This window comes from Schistocerca serialis, chromosome 6 (genome assembly GCF_023864345.2).
Source record: "Schistocerca serialis cubense isolate TAMUIC-IGC-003099 chromosome 6, iqSchSeri2.2, whole genome shotgun sequence".
NCBI classification, from domain to species: domain Eukaryota; kingdom Metazoa; phylum Arthropoda; class Insecta; order Orthoptera; family Acrididae; genus Schistocerca; species Schistocerca serialis.
In genome coordinates, this window is record NC_064643.1 from 104816531 (window position 1) to 104838655 (window position 22125).

Sequence of the window (22125 nt, forward strand, 5' to 3'; positions counted from 1 at the left end):
TCACAGCTCTAATGGCGCCTGCCTTAGTGTCCCTGTTTGCTACTCGCTTGGATTAGGGTGGCAGTAGTCGGAAGTCGTCATGTTTACCACCAACTTCAAATATTGAATGTGGACGATTACCCGCTGCGTACGATTACCTAACTTCCCCTCGCATGCAAACACAATAAGCAATGGTTAGATGGCAGTACATATCGCCCTTTTATTTATCCTTTGCGTCTGCATTTCTTCGGAATCACCAAATAACGTAAAGACATTTTACTTTTCACTCTGATTGGAGATAAATGTCTCACTGTGAAGAAATTTTCGTGGAAAAAACGATTTTTTGGTTGACTATTTACGTCCTTCTTTATCTGTCAGGTTATTATGAAACCTGAATAATATTTCGCTCTCAGATATTAAGTCTCTTTCACGTAGGAAAACTCTTACGAAAAGTACTAAGTCCTCATGCAACATTCACAGTATGTAATGAAAATAAAGCAAGTGATAAAAGAAGATTAAAAAGACACAGTAGCACAAAGTCGCGAAAAGTACAAGAAGTAAAACAGAGATTGAGGAGGCACAAAATATAAATTCTACTGCTATAACATGGGCATACATGGCAAACACACGTTAATTCAAGTGTAAGCAGACGAGCGCCCCTGATTCATAAGCATCAAAACCTTCCACTAGATGACTCATTGTCAGCGTTCCGTTTCGTCGATGGTCGGTGTGAATGTCGACATCTGAAATATATAGTGGAATGTTCTGGGCGTGATGTCTCGTGACATGGTGTCCAGTGTAAATACCTCTATATCACAACTCCTCTCTGAACGGCATTGTTTGTCACTAATGATTCGTTACTCCTGTGCTCTTAATTTGATGGGTTCGTGGGCAGTGTGAAAAAGGGGGGGGGATGATACCAGTGTTTATTGAAAGTAAAAATCACTTAAACAACAATAGTGTTTTATGCTTTATTATTACTTACGGGCTATGATGCAAGTGTTTAAACACTGAAGCAAATGATATTTCTTGTTCCAGATAAGCTTCATATTCCTTGCCTCTCTCAGTAAATGTCATCGGAATTTTCCACCAACGTTTTAATTTACCCTCTCGCCAGCGTTCTCTCCGTCGTCTCTTTCCTAAACACCCATTGCTACAGCATCCCACAATATATATCTACCAACACATAAATTATAGTAACAACTATATTTTGTAATTTTTTCTTCTACATCACTTGATGTTGTTACTACTTCATATCGAATATGAGGCTCATTATATTAGATACATCATGGTGAATATGGTAATAAAATAAGAAGAGGTGGTGATTAGACACAGGAGAGAGCTTCTTGGCCATAACATCGGTACAATAAATAAATCAACACGATTTGGGAAGAGATCTTCTATTGAAAACCTCGAGGGAGCAGATAATATTTACACATTTTGCTAGCAATACACATATGCAAGGAACACAGATTGTGCGTGTACAGAAAAATGTAACATGTAGAATATATTTGTGATACACTGCAGTCAACGGGTAAAACATCTAACAGATCACAACAGCGTTGTTTTATTTAACAATGCAAACAAAGCAGCTCAGAAACCTGCAAGAAGGCTAATATCGTAGTTCTGGCAGTCTATGACATTAGACAAGAAAACAACCTAAGAAGTTTTCCGTAAGTCTGACAAGAACACATTTTTAGATACGATGTTTAGTGTAGGTCTTCTTCCACGCGATACCACAATGTGTTCACCGGCTAATTGTGGAAAAGGCCAACATATTCAAGTGGTTTATGTACTGGGGTCCGAAATGCCTCAGGAAACTTGGAGCTTGGATGGTAAAGTGCTCTATTGATATTAAGATTAGACGACCCTTATTTACTGAATGCCTCTGTCGAACTAAGACAAGTGAAATAACCCATTATTAATAATCTCAAGCTTCTGCTTATATGAAATGATAATTAAATGGACACCCTAGCTGCAAACAGGCGTTGATGTACTTCATTGGGGACATGTTGAAAATGTGTGCCCCGACTGGGACTCGAAACAGGGATCTCCTGCTTACATGGCAGACGCCCTGTCCATCTGACCTACCGAGGGCACAGAGGATAGTGCGCCTGCAGGGACTTATCCCTTGCACGCTCCCCGTGAGACCTTCATTCCCAACATGTCCACACCACTACATTCGTAGGACGCCTAATAGATGTTTGCCTATCATACTCATTTCTCCCGAGTCCCGGTCAGGGCAAACATTTTCAACATGTCCCCAATGAAGTACATCAACGCCTGTTTGCAGCTAGGATGTCCATTTAATTATCATTTCATTTCTAGCAAAGCTGCATGGTCATCTACGGTAACTGTTCTTTCAGGAACAGATACTACCGTCATATACAGGGTGTTAAAAAAGGTACGGCCAAAATTTCAGGAAACATTCCTCACACACAAATAAAGAAAAGATGTTATGTGGACATGTGTCCGAAAACGCTTAATTTCCATGTTAGAGCTCATTTTAGTTTGTCAGTATGTACTGTACTTCCTCGATTCACCGCCAGTTGGCCCAATTGAAGGAAGGTAATGTTGACTTCGGTGCTTGTGTTGACATGCGACTCATTGCTCTACAGTACTAGCATCAAGCACATCAATACGTAGCATCAACAGGTTAGTGTTCATCACGAACGTGGTTTTGCAGTCAATGCAATGTTTACACATGCGGAGTTGGCAGATGCCCATTTGATGTATGGATTAGCACGGGGCAATAGCCGTGCCCCGTTACGTTTGTATCGAGACAGATTTCCAGAACGAAGGTGACCCGACAGGAAGACGTTCGAAGCAATTGATCGGCGTCTTAGGGAGCACAGAACATTCCAGCCTATGACTCGCGACTAGGGAAGACCTAGAACGACGAAGACACCTGCAATGGACGAGGCAATTCTTCGTGCAGTTGACGATAACCATAATGTCAGCGTCAGAGAAGTTGCTGCTGTAGAAGTAACGTTGACCACGTCACTGTATGGAGAGTGCTACGGGAGAACCAGTTGTTTCCGTACCATGTACAGCGTGTGCAGGCACTATCAGCAGCTGATTGGCCTCCACGGGTACACTTCTGCGAATGGTTCATCCAACAATGTGTCAATGCTCATTTCAGTGCAAATGTTCTCTTTACGGATGAGGCTTCATTCCAACGTGATCAATTTGTAAATTTTCACATTCAGCATGTGTGGGCTGACGAGAATCCGCACGCAATTGTGCAATCACGTCATCAACACAGATTTTCTGTGAACGTTTGGGCAAGCATTGTTGGTGATGTCTTGATTGGGCCCCATGTTCGTCCACCTACGCTCAATGGAGCACGTTATCATGATTTCATACCGGATACTCTACCTGTGCTACTAGAACATGTGCCTTTACAAGTACGACACAACACGTGGTTCATGCAGGATGGAGCTCCTGCACATTTCAGTCAAAGTGTTCGTACGCTTCTCAACAACAGATTCGGTGACCGATGGATTGGTAGAGGCGGACCAATTCCATGGCCTCCACGCTCTCCTGACCTCAACCCTCTTGACTTTCATTTATGGGTGCATTTGAAAGCTCTTGTCTACGCAACCCCGGTACCAAATGCTCGTATTGTGGACGGCTGTGATACAATACGCCATTCTCCAGGGCTGCATCAGCGATTCCATGCTACGGAGGGTGGATGCATGTATCCTCGCTAACGGAGGCCATTTTGAACATTTCCTGTAATAAAGTGTTTGAAGCCATGCTGGTACGTTCTGTTTCTCTGTGTTTCCATTCCATGATTAATGTGATTCGAAGAGAAGTGATAATATGAGCTCTAACATGGAAAGTAAGCGTATCCAGACACATGTCCACGTAACATATTTTCTTTCTTTGTGCATGAGGAATGTTTCCTGAAAGTTTGGCCGTTCCTTTTTGTAACACCCTGTATAATTCTGTTTATACACTCCTGGAAATGGAAAAAAAGAACACATTGACACCGGTGTGTCAGACCCACCATACTTGCTCCGGACACTGCGAGAGGGCTGTACAAGCAGTGATCAGACGCACGGCACAGCGGACACACCAGGAACCGCGGTGTTGGCCGTCGAATGGCGCTAGCTGCGCAGCATTTGTGCACCGTCGCCGTCAGTGTCAGCCAGTTTGCCGTGGCATACGGAGCTCCATCGTAGTCTTTAACACTGGTAGCATGCCGCGACAGCGTGGACGTGAACCGTATGTGCAGTTGACGGACTTTGAGCGAGGGCGTACAGTGGGCATGCGGGAGGCCAGGTGGACGTACCGCCGAATTGCTCAACACGTGGGGCGTGAGGTCTCCACAGTACATCGATGTTGTCGCCAGTGGTCGGCGGAAGGTGCACGTGCCCGTCGACCTGTGACCGGACCGCAGCGACGCACGGATGCACGCCAAGACCGTAGGATCCTACGCAGTGCCGTAGGGGACCGCACCGCCACTTCCCAGCAAATTAGGGACACTGTTGCTCCTGGGGTATCGGCGAGGACCATTCGCAACCGTCTCCATGAAGCTGGGCTACGGTCCCGCACACCGTTAGGCCGTCTTCCGCTCACGCCCCAACATCGTGCAGCCCGCCTCCAGTGGTGTCGCGACAGGCGTGAATGGAGGGACGAATGGAGACGTGTCGTCTTCAGCGATGAGAGTCGCTTCTGCCTTGGTGCCAATGATGGTCGTATGCGTGTTTGGCGCCGTGCAGGTGAGCGCCACAATCAGGACTGCATACGACCGAGGCACACAGGGCCAACACCCGGCATCATGGTGTGGGGAGCGATCTCCTACACTGGCCGTACACCACTGGTGATCGTCGAGGGGACACTGAATAGTGCATGGTACATCCAAACCGTCATCGAACCCATCGTTCTACCATTCCTAGACCGGCAAGGGAACTTGCTGTTCCAACAGGACAATGCACGTCCGCATGTATCCCGTGCCACCCAACGTGCTCTAGAAGGTGTAAGTCAACTACCCTGGCCAGCAAGATCTCCGGATCTGTCCCCCATTGAGCATGTTTGGGACTGGATGAAGCGTCGTCTCACGCGGTCTGCACGTCCAGCACGAACGCTGGTCCAACTGAGGCGCCAGGTGGAAATGGCATGGCAAGCCGTTCCACAGGACTACATCCAGCATCTCTACGATCGTCTCCATGGGAGAATAGCAGCCTGCATTGCTGCGAAAGGTGGATATACACTGTACTAGTGCCGACATTGTGCATGCTCTGTTGCCTGTGTCTATGTGCCTGTGGTTCTGTCAGTGTGATCATGTGATGTATCTGACCCCAGGAATGTGTCAATAAAGTTTCCCCTTCCTGGGACAATGAATTCACGGTGTTCTTATTTCAATTTCCAGGAGTGTATGTTTAAACAGGTAGCATCGTATATAAATGTATTCAAACAGTGCAAGGCAAAATGATGCTCTAATTAATAAAGTAAGTATTAGTGTAAATGGCAACAAATTGTTATCAAAGTGGTTTTTGGCAGAAAGTAAAACATAAATGTTTATCCAGAACATTACAAATGTGAAATTTGCACACTAGATTTTGCGCAGGGCACATCAAGACTACCGCTTTCGACCAAACCTCTTTGTAGCATTTCTCAGTCGATCAGAGCAGTAGATGTAGAGACGAAGGCTTCAGTGTCAGGAAACGGTAGGCCACACTCATTATCCATTACGGAACCTAGCAAGAAGGTGGCTGACGAGCTGGCGTCCGAAGAACACGATGGCCGGCACATCATTTCCTAATTTTCGCTGGCTGTTTGTCCAATCCAGCGTTGTAGAAATCGGTGGTTGATGTGGTCCAGAATGAAAAAAAAAAAAAAGACATAAGGAAGGTCTACAAAACCATCTTGATATTGTCAACAGTCCTTCAACTTGACTGCTGGTGCCGGCCGCGGTGGTCTCGCGGTTCTAGGCGCTGTAGTCCGGAAACGCGGGACTGCTACGGTCGCAGGTTCGAATCCTGCCTCGGGCATGGATGTGTGTGATGTCCCTAGATTAGTTAGGTTTAAGTATTTCTGAGTTCTATGGGACTGATGACCACAGCTGTTAAGTCCCATAGTGCTCAGAGCCATTTGAACCATTTTTTTGACTGCTGGCAAATGTTTCAGTAACTCGTGCATTAAGATCAATCCGTACCTTTCTGTACTCATGTTATCCTCTACAACCACCTCTCCCCACTGGCAATTATCTAGCCTAGATACTTTGTTACATATCCCTCCGCTCCCACGCCCCCCCCCCCCCCAAACCCTTCCTGAACAACTCACGTGTGTGAATCATCACGGATGAAGAAAAGAACCCATTTAATACTGCCCGTTCGGGAAATACAGGATGTCGTAGTTACATTAATCCCATGTTTTTCTCCGTCAAATAATTAATGGTTAGACACATTGTGTGACATCAGGAATTATCATGATGAAGAATGATATAACGTTTTCGGTTTTTCTCTTATGATTATGGCTAACTAATTGCTGTACGATTACACATTCTGTACTACTGTTCTTCAAGCCTTTAAAACAATTGCCGCGACATATACGGTGTAAGCGAAGAAACAAGAATTAACTGACGATTCCGTTATTTTGTGGTTGAAAATTTTATACATTGTGAATGAAAAAGCACACGTCGTTTGTGTAATATTCTATGATATCCATTTTTTTACACACTGATTTTCGGCTGTTACGCCATCGTCAGGTACAAAGGTAAATATATGTGGCTGTGTCACCAAAAGTTACTGTTCATTGCTCAGCTTAATTTCCTCCCAGAATAGTTATTGTTGTGACTTGTCATGCAATTCTTTTTTTAGTGTGTCATATATTTTATCTTAGCTAAATAGTTTTACATCGCATTTTGCTGAAATAATTCCTCTCAGTTTAGTCGTAAGGCAAACATTAACAATTTCCGTCTTTGAAAACCAAATGAGAAACTCTGTGGATGCACTGAGTTTGAAATCTTTGATCCGACAAAAATCCCACAGCCACACATACAGGGTTCGGGTTCGGTAAAAAGATTAAACAAGCAAAGTAAAATACAGATAAAATACTTTTACTTGTGAATTACAAATACTATGTCATTTTACATTAGTTGGTTTTAAAAATTATGTCCGATAGATGGTGTTTTGACACAGTGACGAAGCCTTTCCCGAAAGTTATCCATAGTTGTTCGTGTCAGTTCCGGTGGAATGGCAGCCACTTCCTGGGTGATTGCCTCCTCACGTGCTTGTCGTTTTATGAAGGGAGAAGGCGTACAGGAACTCTCTCAAAACGCCGAGAAGTGTGAGTGTAGCTCCGTATTGTCGGAACCCCTGAGGGTTTCTACTACCCAGTAGCGGATAGTTTGGTTATTACATTATGTGACAAGAGGAAATGGGCCTCAATATAAGAAATCAAAACAGCGCCGAGGGAAAGTTATGAAGAATTTTCCCACACACAGCTCTAGAATTTCAAAATCTCTCTCACTTAATTCATGGGTAATTGTCATTTTGTAGTTGTGTATGTAAAGTTGTCTGTGCAGATATCTCAGCCAATCGCAGTGAAGCCGCATCATTAAGTGCTGAACCCTTTGGAGATTTGTGGACGGACGCTCCCACTTGCGCCATGCTTTCCAGAGTTTTACACTCCGAGGTCGGCCAGTAGATTTTCTTTTCAGGGCAGAACGTGATGCCTTAAGTTTGATACCCAAGCTGTAATAGTTTTTCTATCAGGAACAGAATCATGTCGACCAAGTTCGAACATAATGTGGAATACTCGCTGAGCAGTTATCACAGAAGCGCCATTACGAGTATAGGCCTACTCCTCCGCAACGAACGTACGATGCTTACCTAGCCAAGCCTTTGCGCATATTGAAAATGACACGTACACCGCTATCGATCGATGCCTTCTCCACTACAGTATCCACACAATTCACACAGTGGCTTGTCCAAACACGGGAGGTCTTTTTGTCAGGCCCTGTATTTATCTTTGTATCTAACGATGGCGTAACAGACGAAAACCGTTGTATAAAATAATAAATATTTAGAATATTACACCAGAGTCGTGTGTTTCTCTTTTTCACTCATAAAGAATGAAGCCAGCATTTCTTCGGAAGGATTTCACAAAGGAACCACTTTTATTGGTTTAGGTTCATCACGAAAAATTCAGAAAAGCTGCGTTGTTTTCGATATCGTGAGAATATATCAACATTTCGTCTACTGTTAGGATACGGATTTATTATTTCCTGGGTGGGATTTTTTGAGCATTTCCTTACATCAGCTGGCACAAGTCTGTTTCTGAGCTTCGGTTTAGTTGAGTGAAATACAGAGGGAACAGATCTTCTGTATCTTTCTTGTAAAAAATGTACCTAATGGCTCCTCTATTTCACTTTAAGTCATATGCCGGTCCTCTTCTGTCATGTTGTTCACACCGTTTGTATCTTAACAGCAAACGATTGTGAACGACCTTCACGCAACTCATAGCTGGTGCGAGCACGACCACGGCTAGATTCTGCAGATCAGTTGTAAGTAGTGTTTTTTGAAGATGACTGACTGGTAAAAGTGTAACGAAGCTGCCGCTGTCATGTTAGGACTGTACGAAAATTGTATAAAATCTGCAACGAGAACGTTCGTATGAATATTCCATTTTTTCACAACTCTGTTTCCTCATCGGTGGGTAATGTAAGTACTATTAACCCCAAACTCCCATCTCCAGTCCTCTGAAGTAACTTTAAGAAAAGCATCTCAATGTTTATGAAGTCATATCTCCCGGACTATGAATGGTACAGTGATATGACATTTAGAGGTACATTCAGTGGTGTATGTGGATACCGTCTGCAAACCTGTTCCGATTACCATAGTTAGTAGAAAAGAAGTGATAAATTAAAACGTCATGCCTGATGTTGAAGTTTTACTGTATGAACAGCGAAAATGTATTAACCGACAATTTTTTTTCCTTCCTTTATTTTGTGGAGGAATTCAACAAGAAAATATTTCGTATGTTATGGTCTTCAGTCAAAAGACTGGTTTCATGCAGCTCGGCAGCCCGGCAGCTGAGTCACACTCGCATAGAATCCGCGTGGTGTATTGACAACACTGGCCTAGTACACTGGCCAGTTAAAATACGGCACCATAAAGGACACAGTTTACACACATTGTCTGTTGATTTTTGTCTCGCGATCTGTGAAAGACGTTTGTTTGATGATTTTCTTGACGTTCCACCAGCACTAGTGGCAGTTATTGTCGAAACATTCGCCCTGCCCTGCTCTTGGGTGATTTATGTCGGATACGAGTGTCAATGACTCCTAATTTCGGAGTTTTTTTTGGTTTTCTGTGCTTTATTGCTCTTAGCCATGGGTTCCCATACGGTGGTACACGGTGGCGCGCAAGGACTTTTCAGATGGTTCGCGTACAAGTGAACGAAACGCATACTGATGTTAGGAAAAAAAAACATAGTTTTATATGACGTTATTTTTAAAGTAAAATGATAGAGAGAAAACTGATTGATAAAAGTAGCATCTGTACAGTGTTGCAGATAATGGATTTACCGCAGGATGTCTATTTCTGACTGTACGCAGGATAGAAGAAGGTCGGATTGTATTCTCTCCAGTCGCTGCCTCAGTCGCCAAATGATTTATCTTATTTTGATGGTGGCGATATTTTGATCGGCTCTTGTCGATAGTTATTCGGAAATTTTCATACCGCTTTGAAACTGTTGTCAAAATACGCGATATACCAGCGTATGGCACTGCAGTAGTCATTACATACTGAATGTTTCATTGTTGTTATTGTCGCTTTGTTGTGCTTACGTTAAATGGCATCATATACAAAGTACAGCGTCTGGAACCGGAGTGTGCGTATTACAGTGGGCTGGTTCCTGGCTAGGAAAGCGTTTCTGAAGAAGAGAAATTTGTTTACATCGAGTATTCATTTAAGTGTCAGGAAGTCGTTTCTGAAAGTATTTGTATGGAGTGTAGCCATGTATGGAGGTGAAACGTGGACGATAAATAGTTTAGACAAGAAGTGAATAGAAGCTTTCGAAATGTGGTGCTACAGAAGAATGCTGAAGATTAGCTGGGTAGACCACATAACTAATGAGGAGGTATTGAATAGAATTGGGGAGAAGAGGAGTTTGTGGCACAACTTGACAAGAAGAAGGGACCTGTTGGTAGGACATGTTCTGAGGCATCAAGGGATCACCAATTTAGCATTGGAGGGCAGCGTGGAGGGTAAAAATCGTAGTGGGAGACCAAGAAATGCTCTAAGCAGATTCAGAAGGATGTAGGTTGCAGTAAGTACTGGGAGATGAAGAAGCTTGCACAGGATAGAGTAGCATGGAGAGCTGCGTCAGACCAGTCTCAGGACTGAAGACCACAACAACAGGTCTTGGCTACTATGGTTGTGATGCGAAGTTGCACTTAATTAACCACGAACAGATTTTTAAGCCAGAAAACTTCTACCTCCAAGGACGCAATTAAACAGCCTAAAGCAACACCTAACAGCAACTATGAAAGGTAGCATAAAATTTTAATAAATATTTCAAATGTCGTCCCTCTTTTACTAGTTGAATATTTGTATGATAAGCGGCTGAATTAAATTTCATATTATTTGCTACAAATTAATACGATATGTAAACACGAACAACTACGTAAAGGAATACTTCCACGAAACCTCATTGCCTGGGTGTGTCACATTTCTACCACACTCAGAAATAGATCGACACGACGCAAAAACCACGTGTTGTCAATTATGAGCGAGATGGGAAAATTATTCCCCTCCCACCGTTCCCCGTCACCGCAGCAGCCGTCGCTCAGCTTCCGGCAAGCCCCACCCCCAGTCTTTCTCATCTCAGCCTTTCTTTAGAAGGTGAAAAATTTATAGTGGATGGTTCAAATGGCTCTGCGCACCATGAGACTTAACATCTGAGGTCATCAGTCCCCTAGAACTTAGAGCTACTTCAGCCTAACTAACCGAAGGACACCACACACGCCCATGCCCGAGGCAGGATTCGAACCTACGACCGTAGCTGTCGTACAGTTCTAGACTGAAGCGCCTAGAACCGCTCGGCCACTCCGGCCGGGATTTATATTGGTACGCAGTGACAGAAAGTCTACGACACTGTTCTAAGCATTTGTTAAGTACCGCCAGAACAAACGTGGTATCACATGAGTGTGGAGGCGTTACGCTCGCGCTCGCCGCGGTTCACGTCAGAGGAGCAGAGTGAGTGAGTGAGTGACCCCGGCTGGAGTGTGTGGCTGCTGAGGCCGCAGGAGCCGGCAGGCGCGGCGCGGCGTCGCCTGTCGCTGAGAAAGGACACTGTGCGCCGAGGGTCCCACGCGAGGGAGCAGTGCGCCTGCGTCAGCCCGGGACGCCGACGCGTCAGCAGGCGCCGCGGCTGCCGGCTTCTCCTCCCACAACCACGGCCGCGCAACTACTACAAACTCCTGGCGCTGCGAACGAGAAGCGGTTCCAGAGACCCGATAAAGGTACAGATAAGTTATTATATCACAAAAGACGTCCCCCTAGGACCCACAGCAATTAATATTTATTGTAGACTGTAGTTAGCAGACGAAAAATGAACAACTGTAGCGTTTTTTTTCCCCATTTCTAAGTCTTTTTACGGTTCTGTACATCAATCGGTATAATCGGAACCTTTACAGGGTCACAGAAAATATGTCGCAAACAGCGACAATAATCTGCGATAATGATTGAAGCAGAAGAAATGGATTAAAATTTGTGCTGCGGCCGGGACTCGAACCCAGGTCTTCGTGCTTGCGAGGCACCAATGCTGACCATTACACCACCACAGCACCAGGGTTAACATTGCTACCCTAAAAAACATGCCATAACATACAATAAAAAAGGTATTATGAAAGTTAAAAAAACTAGGAACCCGCCTCGATTGCGAAAAAAGCACCTTCTTCAGAACAATAAAACCCACAAGTGCCTAAGCAGACCTTTGTCAATGATTAAAAGAACACAATAGTTATACATTTATAAACGAATAAAAGGGAAAACGCAAACAGTACATGTGTACAAAGTCTAAACCACTACTTAACTTAATTGTGTAACCTCCACCTCACACCGGCCTATGTTCGATGGGCCATGACCCGCCATAAACTCAATGTGAGGTGGAGGTTACACAATTAAGTTAAGTAACGGTTTAGACTTTGTACATATGTGCTGTTTGTGTTTTACTTTTTTTCGTTTATGAATGTATAGCTATGGCGTTCTTTTAATCATTGACAAAGGTCTTCTTAGGTACTTGTGGGTTTTATTGTTCTGAAGAAGTGTAGTTATCTACGACGAAACCTAGGTTAACACTAGGTGTTTTTTTCGCAATCGAGGCGGGTTTCTACTTTTTTAATATATTAAACAACGATTGCTGACGCGCTGCGATGTTGAAGGTTCTTAGTATAAAAGTATCCAAAGAAAACTATTTCAAAAAACGAATAGTAAAAATGTAATAACGTGTTACTGTGTTTGTATAATTACGCTATTTTCCGCATGTTTTAGATAAAAAAAACGCACACTGATGTTCGCGATGTTTGTCGCCGAAACTAGTTTCGGGAATAAACAAGTAAATAAATAACAAAGTGTTTTGCATCAAGGCGGACTCGGTTTATGATATTTGTTTTTCTGTGCAAACAAGGACCAAATGGAAGAGTTCCAAGACAAAGTTATTGATCACTTCCTGTTGGCCGTCTGTCTGTTTAACTTTTCAAAATCCTTTTTCTCAGGAACGAGTACATGTACCAAGCTGAAATTTATGTCACATATTAAGATATACGGCCTCTTGGCGATGTAAAATAGTGAAGTATCTAAGTGAATTCAATCAAAATATACTCCCATTTATGTCACATATTTTGAAACTCACCCATCAAAACCTATAGGGTGCTTCTCGTTGTCCTAGAGTCATGAAATTTGCCAACAAGCAATGTTTCACACTACAACCAAAGGACGAGATCTGAAGATTGTTAATCTGTAATCATATAAAACTAAAAAAAAAATATTTTTCATTTGTTACAAGACACTCTCTTTGTTCGTCAGACCCACTTCTCCTCAGGAATGGGTAGGCTTATCAAGTTGAAATTTACGTTGAATTCGTAGTTCTATGCTGCCTTTGCGGTACGATAAACGTCAGCATCGAAGTCAATGCAGTCAAAAGAGACGGCAATTTATATCACGCATTTTGACAGTCGCAAGCTCACTCGTCAAAACGTAAAGGATACTTCCCGTTGACCTGAATCGTGAACTTTGCGAATAAGGTTTCAAACTACAGCCAAAGGAAAAATCCAAAAATTGTTAATTCGTAATTGTATCACAATGAAAAAAAGGTGTGTCATTTGTTTTCTGTCTGTCCCTCCGTCTGTTAAGACCTCTTTTTCTCAGGAACGGGTAGACGTATCAGTGTGAAATTTATGTCACGTGCTAAGGTCTAAAATCCCTTGCTGCTTTAAAAGTTTTGTGCTCCTGAACCAATTCAGTCAAAAGATACGGCAATTTATGCCACACATTTTGATATTCGCAAACTCACTCATTAAAACCAATAGTGTACGTTCCCTTGACGGAGAATCATGAAATATAGCAAAAAGAATGGTTTCTTCTGAGTTCAAGTAAAGATAAAAAATCAGAAAATCGTTAATTTATAGTTATACAATACGAAAAAACTGTTTCTTTTGCCATTTGTTACCCCACTTCAAACATGAAATTAAAACATTCTCGATAGTGTGAGAAACACATAACATAGATACCGATTTAAGTGCAGTTTATGTACCGACCGGTTTCAGTCCAGGACCTTGTTGACGGCAGTCAAATATGTAGTTACAAAACCAGCGTTACGTATCATAAATTTATGGAAATTGAAGGTACATAATTTAAGTCAAGCGGAACTATGACATGTAATGGTTGGTTTATAGCTATTATTACTATGTGCCAGAGGATATTGCATATTTGAGTACGGTGAACATTGTTCTGGACAGAAACTGGCCGATAAATGAATTACTTTACGTTCGGCATTTGTGTTACGCGTTTCCTACATCATGCGTATACTGGTGTCTGTCTAGACAACAGTCCGTGGGACCAATATCTCGCCAGTATCAGTGTCGATAACAGGCAAAAATAGTCCAGATCCTCAATTCACGGAACAGATGAACTGTCTACATACAAAATCAAGTTTGCACGGGGAACCCCCAGTGACCGAGTGCTACTCACACCTGGCCGGATTTTTACAATATGTTACACATGTGTGAGATTGGGGTTCAGGGTACGGTATCGCCGTGGGTAAGACAAATGTACAATCAAACTCTGCATTCTGAATAATTTTATTACTAAAGCACGTCTAATAATGTAACAACAAAGTTATATCTAAAAACAAAGATGATGTGACTTACCAAACGAAAGCGCTGGCAGGTCGATAGACACACAAACAAACACAAACATACACACAAAATTCAAGCTTTCGCTACCAACGGTTGCTTCATCAGGAAAGAGGGAAGGAGAGGGAAGGACGAAAGGATGTGGGTTTTAAGGGAGAGGGTAAGGAGTCATTCCAATCCCAGGAGCGGAAAGACTTACCTTTTGGAATGACTACTTACCCTCTCCTATAAAACCCACATCCTTTCGTCTTTCCCTCTCCTTCCCTCTTTCCTGATGAAGCAACCGTTGGTTGCGAAAGCCTGAATTTTGTGTGTATGTTTGTGTTTGTTTGTGTGTCTATCGACCTGCCAGCGCTTTCGTTTGGTAAGTCACATCATCTTTGTTTTTAGATATATTTTTCCCACGTGGAATGTTTCCCTCTATTATATCCATAACAACAAAGTTCACAATCCTATAATAGTGTAATTCCTGGGGTAGTTTCTATCGTTGTGGAATCAAAGAAAAACGTATTTTTGGCACTGAACGAAAGAATTGGGCTGTTTTGTTTCTTCCAACTTCTGTACTTTTCCCTTTTCTTATTCCACAGAGCAACAGGTTTCTTGAATATTTTGGACATATCTTCAGAACTTGTATGTTCCCTGTCGCATTTTCACTGTCCAGCAGATATCAATACACTTGCAAGATTAGGTTGAAACGGCTTTTCGGACAAGGCCTTGCAGTCTTCGTTTTATTTCAGTCGGCTACTCAGAGCAGTTTTATTACTTTAGAAAATTAGCTCGTAACTCTTTCCAGGCAGGGCTTCGCAGTCTTTTCTATATTTCAGCCAGGTATTGACAACCGCTATTGTTACTATGTGCCAGAGAATATACAAGCAACACGTCCTTGATTTTATGATCAAGACCTTCTCCTCCTGTATTACGTTTGTACATTTCAACAAATGTGGTCTTGTCACAAGAGTATGCTCTTTCTTAGTCTTATCCCGTCTTTCTGCAATGTTCTTTGGCTATACACCGACCACTGAAGATAACAATGTAATACACTTGTCATACCATTCATAATGGAGAACTTGCCCGCTGTGTCAACCTGTAAAACTACAGTAACGCATCATTGCGCTTTCATCTGTTTTTTGCAAGGAACACTACATTGCTAGCAGCTCTTATTGCGCCTGTATCATGCCCATCCCTCTTCATCAGGTCCTGAGCAACACGCTAAAATGTGTGGAAATTGTCTGCATAAATCCTAAAAAAACCATTGCCTTCCTATGGTTCACTTAGTTTCATCACAACGTTGTATACAAGACATTTTCTACTTACATGATTTGTTGCCTTAGAAACAGCGCTTTGGTAGTCGTCAAAGTCTCACAGATATCCTGAGGAACCGGCTCTAGCCCACAGTTTGAAACCCCACCTCGTTGCCTTGTTTTGGATACACACTATGTGATAAAAAGTATCCGGACACTTGGCTGAAAATAAGTTAAAAGTTCATGGCGCCCTCCATCGGTAATGATGGAATTCAGTATGGTGTTGGCCCACCCTTAGCTTTGATGACAGCTTCCATTCTGACACGCGTAAGTTCAACCAGGTGCTGGAAGGTTTCTTGGGGAATGGCAGCCCATTCTTTAAGGAATACTACTCTGAGGAGAGGTATCAATGTCGGTCGGTGACACCTGGCACGAAGTCGATATTCCAAAACATCCCAAAGGTGTTTTATAGGATTCAGGTCAAGACTCTGTGCAGGCCAGTCCATTACAGGGATGTTATTGTTGTGTAACCACTCCGCAACGGGCCGTGCATTATGAACAGGTGCTCGATCGTGATGAAAGATGCAATCACCATTCACGGATTGCTCTTCAACAGCGGGAAGCAAGAAATTGCTTAAAACATCAATGTAGGTCTCTGCTGTGATTGTGTCACGCAAAACAACAAGGGGTGTAAGCCCCTCCATGAAAAACACGACCACACCATAACACCATCGCCTCCGAAGTTTGCTGTTGGCACTATACACGCTGGCAGATGACGTTCACCAGGCATTCGCCATACCCACACCCTGCCATCAGGTCGCCACATTCTGTACCGTGATTCCTCACTCCACAAAACCCTTTTTTCACTTTTCACATTACACATTACGACCTTGTTCAACTGTCGGCGGTCTCTGTCAGTCAAAAGGTGAGGTCGGCCTGTACGCTTGTGCTGTACGTGTCTCTTCACGTTTCCACTTCAGTACCGCATCGGAAACAGTGGACCTAGAGATGTTTAGGAGTGTGGAAATCTCGCTTACAGACTTATGACACAAGTGATACCCAATCACCTAACCACGTTCGAAGTCTGTGAGTTCCGCGGTGAGCCCCATTCTGCTCTCTCACGATGACTAATGACTACTGAGGTCGCTGATATAGAGTACCTGGCAGTAGGTGGCAGCAAAATGCACCTACTATGAAAAACGTATGTTTTTGGGGGTGTTCGGGTTCTTTTAATCACATACTATATTGTCGAACATTACTGTGTCCTTTGAGAGAGATCATTATTTCGTCAACACTGATGCTGCTCAGCCATTTTTCTCAGACAGGCTTGTGCGAACATAGTAAGCCATGGTTAAATTTTCAGTAACGTATGCTCTTTCTTCATCAGTTCAGTAGCAGCAACGTAGCCCTGGGAATACAACAGGGACACTAGCTGTTAAAGCAGATTCGAGCTGTTATATCAGAAACTAGATTATACACCAATATTTTTCCAAATAAAATCCTTTATTAGCCATCTGTGCCAAGCCCATTCCCATATACACACATATAAGCTGCACTAGCTCAGCTATAGTAATGTCCAGAATGAGATTTTCACTCTGCAGCGGAGTATGCGCTGATACGAAACTTCCTGGTAAATTAAAACTGTGTGCCGGACCGAGACTCGAACTCGGGACCGTCCGGCACACAGTTTTAATTTTCCAGGAAGATTCGTATAGTAATGTCAATAATTGTACCCAGTTTCTGAGCACAATAAATATTAGTTTGTTGGTCTCACTTTCAGCATTTCACGTGTCACTAGAGATATGGAACACTGCAAAGGCGTGGGCGTGACTTCAGGTTCATCCGATGTCAGCTGCACAAATGGATGGACTTCTGGAATAAAGTCACCATCGATCACTGAAAATACTGTACCTTCTAGAACATTCTCAGGACTTAAACAGAATCAAAACCAGCTGACTCTTGCAACACCACTGCAGCAAAGGAAGTTTACCCTCCGTCAAATTGCTAAAGTTATTCGGAAATTCTTCGTCATCGTCACAGTGAAATCACTTTCATCGGGATTATTTAGAAGACCAAGAAAGCCATCTGTCGTTAACTTAAAATAAAACACCTGGTTGTCACAGAGACGTTCATTCATAAACATAACCATGTCCACTGTTACATATATGTGACAACCTTTCTACATTTCATGTATTTTCCAGTACAAAGAACCAAAGGAAGTGAAGTAATTTGCCCACTAGTGGCTATTTAATAAAGAAAATATTTAATGGTTCAAATGGCTCTGAGCACTATGGCACTTAACTTCTGAGGTCATCAGTCCCCTAGAACTTAGAACTACTTAAACCTTACTAACCTAAGGACATCCCACACAACCATGCGCAAGGCAGGATTCGAACCTGCGACCGTAGCGGTCACGCGGTTCCAGACTGTAGCGCCTAGAACCGCTCGTCCACCCCGGCCGTCAAATATTTAATATATACTGACTAAAAACATATTACGCACATTAACAATGGATCTCAGGTACCCTGCACGATATAATGGAAGCCAACTTCTATACTGGGTCACCTAAGAAGTTACAAATATGGCCAAAGATAATATTTCCACAATAGTTCCAGTCATTCGTCACAGAATGCACTGTGCGGGTTGTATAAGTGTGTAGCAGTGGGCACTGGTGAACTAGTACGGGCTTAACACCAGAAAATCCATACAAACTATATTTTACACAGGCCTATATGTAACCGAGGGTACTACAAGGTTAAGATCGCTAAAAGCCGTTTTAAGCTCACAGCACCTACTCCTCCCCCCCCCCCCTCCCCACCCCACCCTCCCCACCACCATAGAAGAGCACGCTCTGGAGGCACTATGACTATAGATAGCGGAAAATGCTAGCATGCCCATGTGACCCTACATTCCTGACGAACGCAAACCATGGCAGTGGAAAAGTGTGTATCTGCCGGTCGAATGGAATACGTGATAGAAATGCAGAAGCAAGCCCTCGTGTTTGGAGTGTTTATGAGCACTTCATGATTGAAACTGACCGATTTGTTTTACCAGAGCAGACTGGAGAGCATATCTACAAGGAATGGCAGTCAAGTAACACGGCAGAGACCATAGACGAGAGTCACGTCTTGTCAACGACAGTCAGTTACAAGAGCGACAGGGATATCATAATATATAGGTCCATGTCATCCACTTTCGAAGCAAATATGCTTAAGGAAACTGCATGCAATGGACATTTGGAGTCGGATATCTCGCAAAAAGCCATTGCTCATAGCGGCTTAGAGAACTGAACGTTTTCATTGGGCTAAACAACTTGTAAACTCAACTACACTGACTGGAGGCATGCAGCTTGGTCCGACGAAATGCAATTTTTCCTTCTTTCAAATGACACATAGCGTCGATTGCATTGATGGCCGAATGAAGTGTTTAACCTGCAATTTGTGGGGAGTGCAGTTCTCTCCGACGACAGCTGTGTGATATTACACTGAAGAGGCAAAGAAACTGGTATAGGCGTGCGTATTAAAATACAGAGATATGTAAACAGGCAGCATACGGCGCTGCAGTCGGCAACGTCTATATAAGACAACAAGTGTCTGGCGCAGTTGTTAGATCGGTTACTGCTGCTACAATGGTAGGTTATCAAGATTTAAGTATCGATGTGGTGGGTATTTTTCCGTACGACCATTTCACGAATGTTCCGTGAATATCAGGAATCCGGGAAAACATCAAATGTCCGACACCGCTACGGCCGGAAAAGATCCTGCAAGAACGGGACCAACGACGACTGAAGAGAGTCGTTCAGCGTGACAGAAGTGCAACCCTTCCGGTATTTTTTGCAAATTTCAATGAAGAGCCACCAGCAAGTGTCGCCGCGCGAACCATTACCGAAAAATCATCGATACGGGCTTTCGGAGCCGCACACCCACTTGATCACTGCACGACACAAAGCTTTACACCTCGTCTGGGCCCGTAAACACCGACATTGGACTGTTGATGACTGGAAACATGTAGCCTCGGCAAACGAGTCTCGTTTCAAATTGCATGGAGCAGATGGACGTGTACGGATACGGAGACAACCTCATGTATCCATGGAGCCTGCATGTCAGCAGGGGACTGTCAAGCTGGGGGAAGCATTGTAATGGTGTGGGGTGTGTGAAGTTGGAGTCATATGGACCCCTAATACGTCCCGATACGACTCTGACGGGTGACACGTACGTAAGCGTCGTATCTGATCATCTGCATTCGTGCATTCCGACGGACTTGGACAATTCTAGCAGGACAATGCGACACCTCACACGTCCAGAAATGCTACAGAATGGCTCCAGGAACACTCTTCTGAGTTTAAACACATTCGCTGGCCACCAAACTCCCCAGACATGAACATTATTGAGCATATCTGGGATGCCTTGGAACGTGCTGTTCTGAAAAAATCTCCACCCCCTCGTACTCTTGGGATTTATGGGCAGCCCTGCAGGATTCATGGAGTTAATTCCGTCGAGCGTTACTTCAGACATTAGTCGAGTCCATGCCATGTCGTGTTGCGACACTTCTGCGTGCTCGCGGGGACCCTACACGGTATTAGGCAGGTGTCCAGTTTCTTTGGCTCTTCAGTGGATAATGGTGTTTCTCGTACCTTTTGGTTTCAATCTTTTTAGTTGGCACGAACATATATCAGGATGTTTGTTTCAACATTAACTCTTGCACGCTGCAGGTACAAGCGCACCATCTAATAGACAATGCATACCACAAGGCGACCCTACATTATTGACCCTACACTGATGTTCCGATTCTTATGCCATGTGTTTTATGCTACTTTGTAAGTATGTTGTTGTTGTTGTCTTCAATCCTGAGACTGGTTTGATGCAACTCTCCATGCTACTCTATCCTGTGCAAGCTTCTTCATCTCCCAGTACCTACTCCAACCTACATCCTTCTGAATCTGCTTAGTGTATTCATCTCTTGGTCTCCCTCTACGATTTTTACCCTCCACGCTGTCCTCCAATACTAAATTGGTGATCCCTTGATGCCTCAGAACATGTCCTACCAACCGATCCCTTCTTCTGGTCAAGTTGTGCCACAAACTTCTCTTCTCCCCAATCCTGTTCAATACTTCCTCATTAGTTATGTGATCTACCCATCTAATCTTCAGCATTCTTCTGTAGCACCACATTTCGAATGCTTCTATTCTCTTCTTGTCCAAACTATTTATCGTCCATGTTTCACTTCCATACATGGCTACACTCCATACAAATACTTTCAGAAATGACTTCCTGACACTTAAATCTATACTCGATGTTAACAAATTTCTCTTCTTCAGAAAAGCTTTCCTTGCCATTGCCAGTTTACATTTAATATCCTCTCTACTTCGACCATCATCAGTTATCTTGCTCCCCAAATAGCAAAACTCCTTTACTACTTTAAGTGTCTCATTTCCTAATCTAATTCCCTCAGCATCACCCGACTTAATTCGACTACATTCCATTATCCTCGTTTTGCTTTTGTTGATGTTCATCTTATATCCTTCTTTCAAGGCACTGTCCATTCCATTCAACTGCTCTTCCAAGTCCTTTGCTGTCTCTGACAGAATTACAATGTCATCGGCGAACCTCAAAGTTTTTCTTTCTTCTCCATGGATTTTAATACCTACTCCGAATTTTTCTTTTGTTTCCTCTACTGCTTGCTCGATATACAGATTGAACAACATCGGGGAGAGGCTACAACCCTGTCTTACTCCCTTCCCAACCACTGCTTCCCTTTCATGTCCCTCGACTCTTATAACTGCCATCTGGTTTCTGTACAAATTGTAAATAGCCTTTCGCTCCCTGTATTTTACCCCTGCCACCTTTAGAATTTGAAAGAGAGTTTTCCAGTCAACATTGTCAAAAGCTTTCTCTAAGTCTACAAATGCTAGAAACGTAGGTTTGTCTTTCCTTAACCTTTCTTCTAAAATAAGTCGTAAGGTCAGTACTGCCTCACGTGTTCCAGTGTTTCTACGGAATCCAAATTGATCTTCCCCGAGGTTGGCTTCTACCAGTTTTTCCATTCGTCTGGAAAGAATTCGTGTTAGTATTTTGCAGCTGTGACTTATTAAACTGATAGTTCGGTAATTTTCACATCTGTCAACACCTGCTTTCTTTGGGATTGGAATTATTATATTCTTCTTGAAGTCTGAGGGTATTTCGCCTGTTTCATACATCTTGCTCACCAGATGGTATAGTTTTGTCAGGACTGGCTCTCCCAAGGCCGTCAGCAGTTCCAATGGAATGTTGTCTACTCCGGGGGCCTTGTTACGACTCAGGTCTTTCAGTGCTCTGTCAAACTCTTCACGCAGTATCGTATCTCCCATTTCATCTTCATCTACATCCTCTTCCATTTCCGTAATATTGTTCTCAAGCACATCGCCCTTGTATAGACCCTCTATATACTCCTTCCACCTTTCTGCTTTCCCTTCTTTGCTTAGAACTGGGTTTCCATCTGAGCTCTTGATATTCATACAAGTCGTTCTCTTATCTCCAAAGGTCTCTTTAATTTTCCTGT

General features: G+C 43.3%; 1 non-coding gene across 1 annotated transcript; it reads right to left on the reverse strand.

Annotated features, from left to right (window-relative positions):
* Positions 1–11706: 11706 nt before the first annotated feature.
* Trnaa-cgc (transfer RNA alanine (anticodon CGC)) lies at positions 11707–11779 on the reverse strand. The gene has a single exon. It is a non-coding gene; the product is annotated as a tRNA-Ala (tRNA).
* Between the last annotated feature and the right edge of the window lie 10346 nt (positions 11780–22125).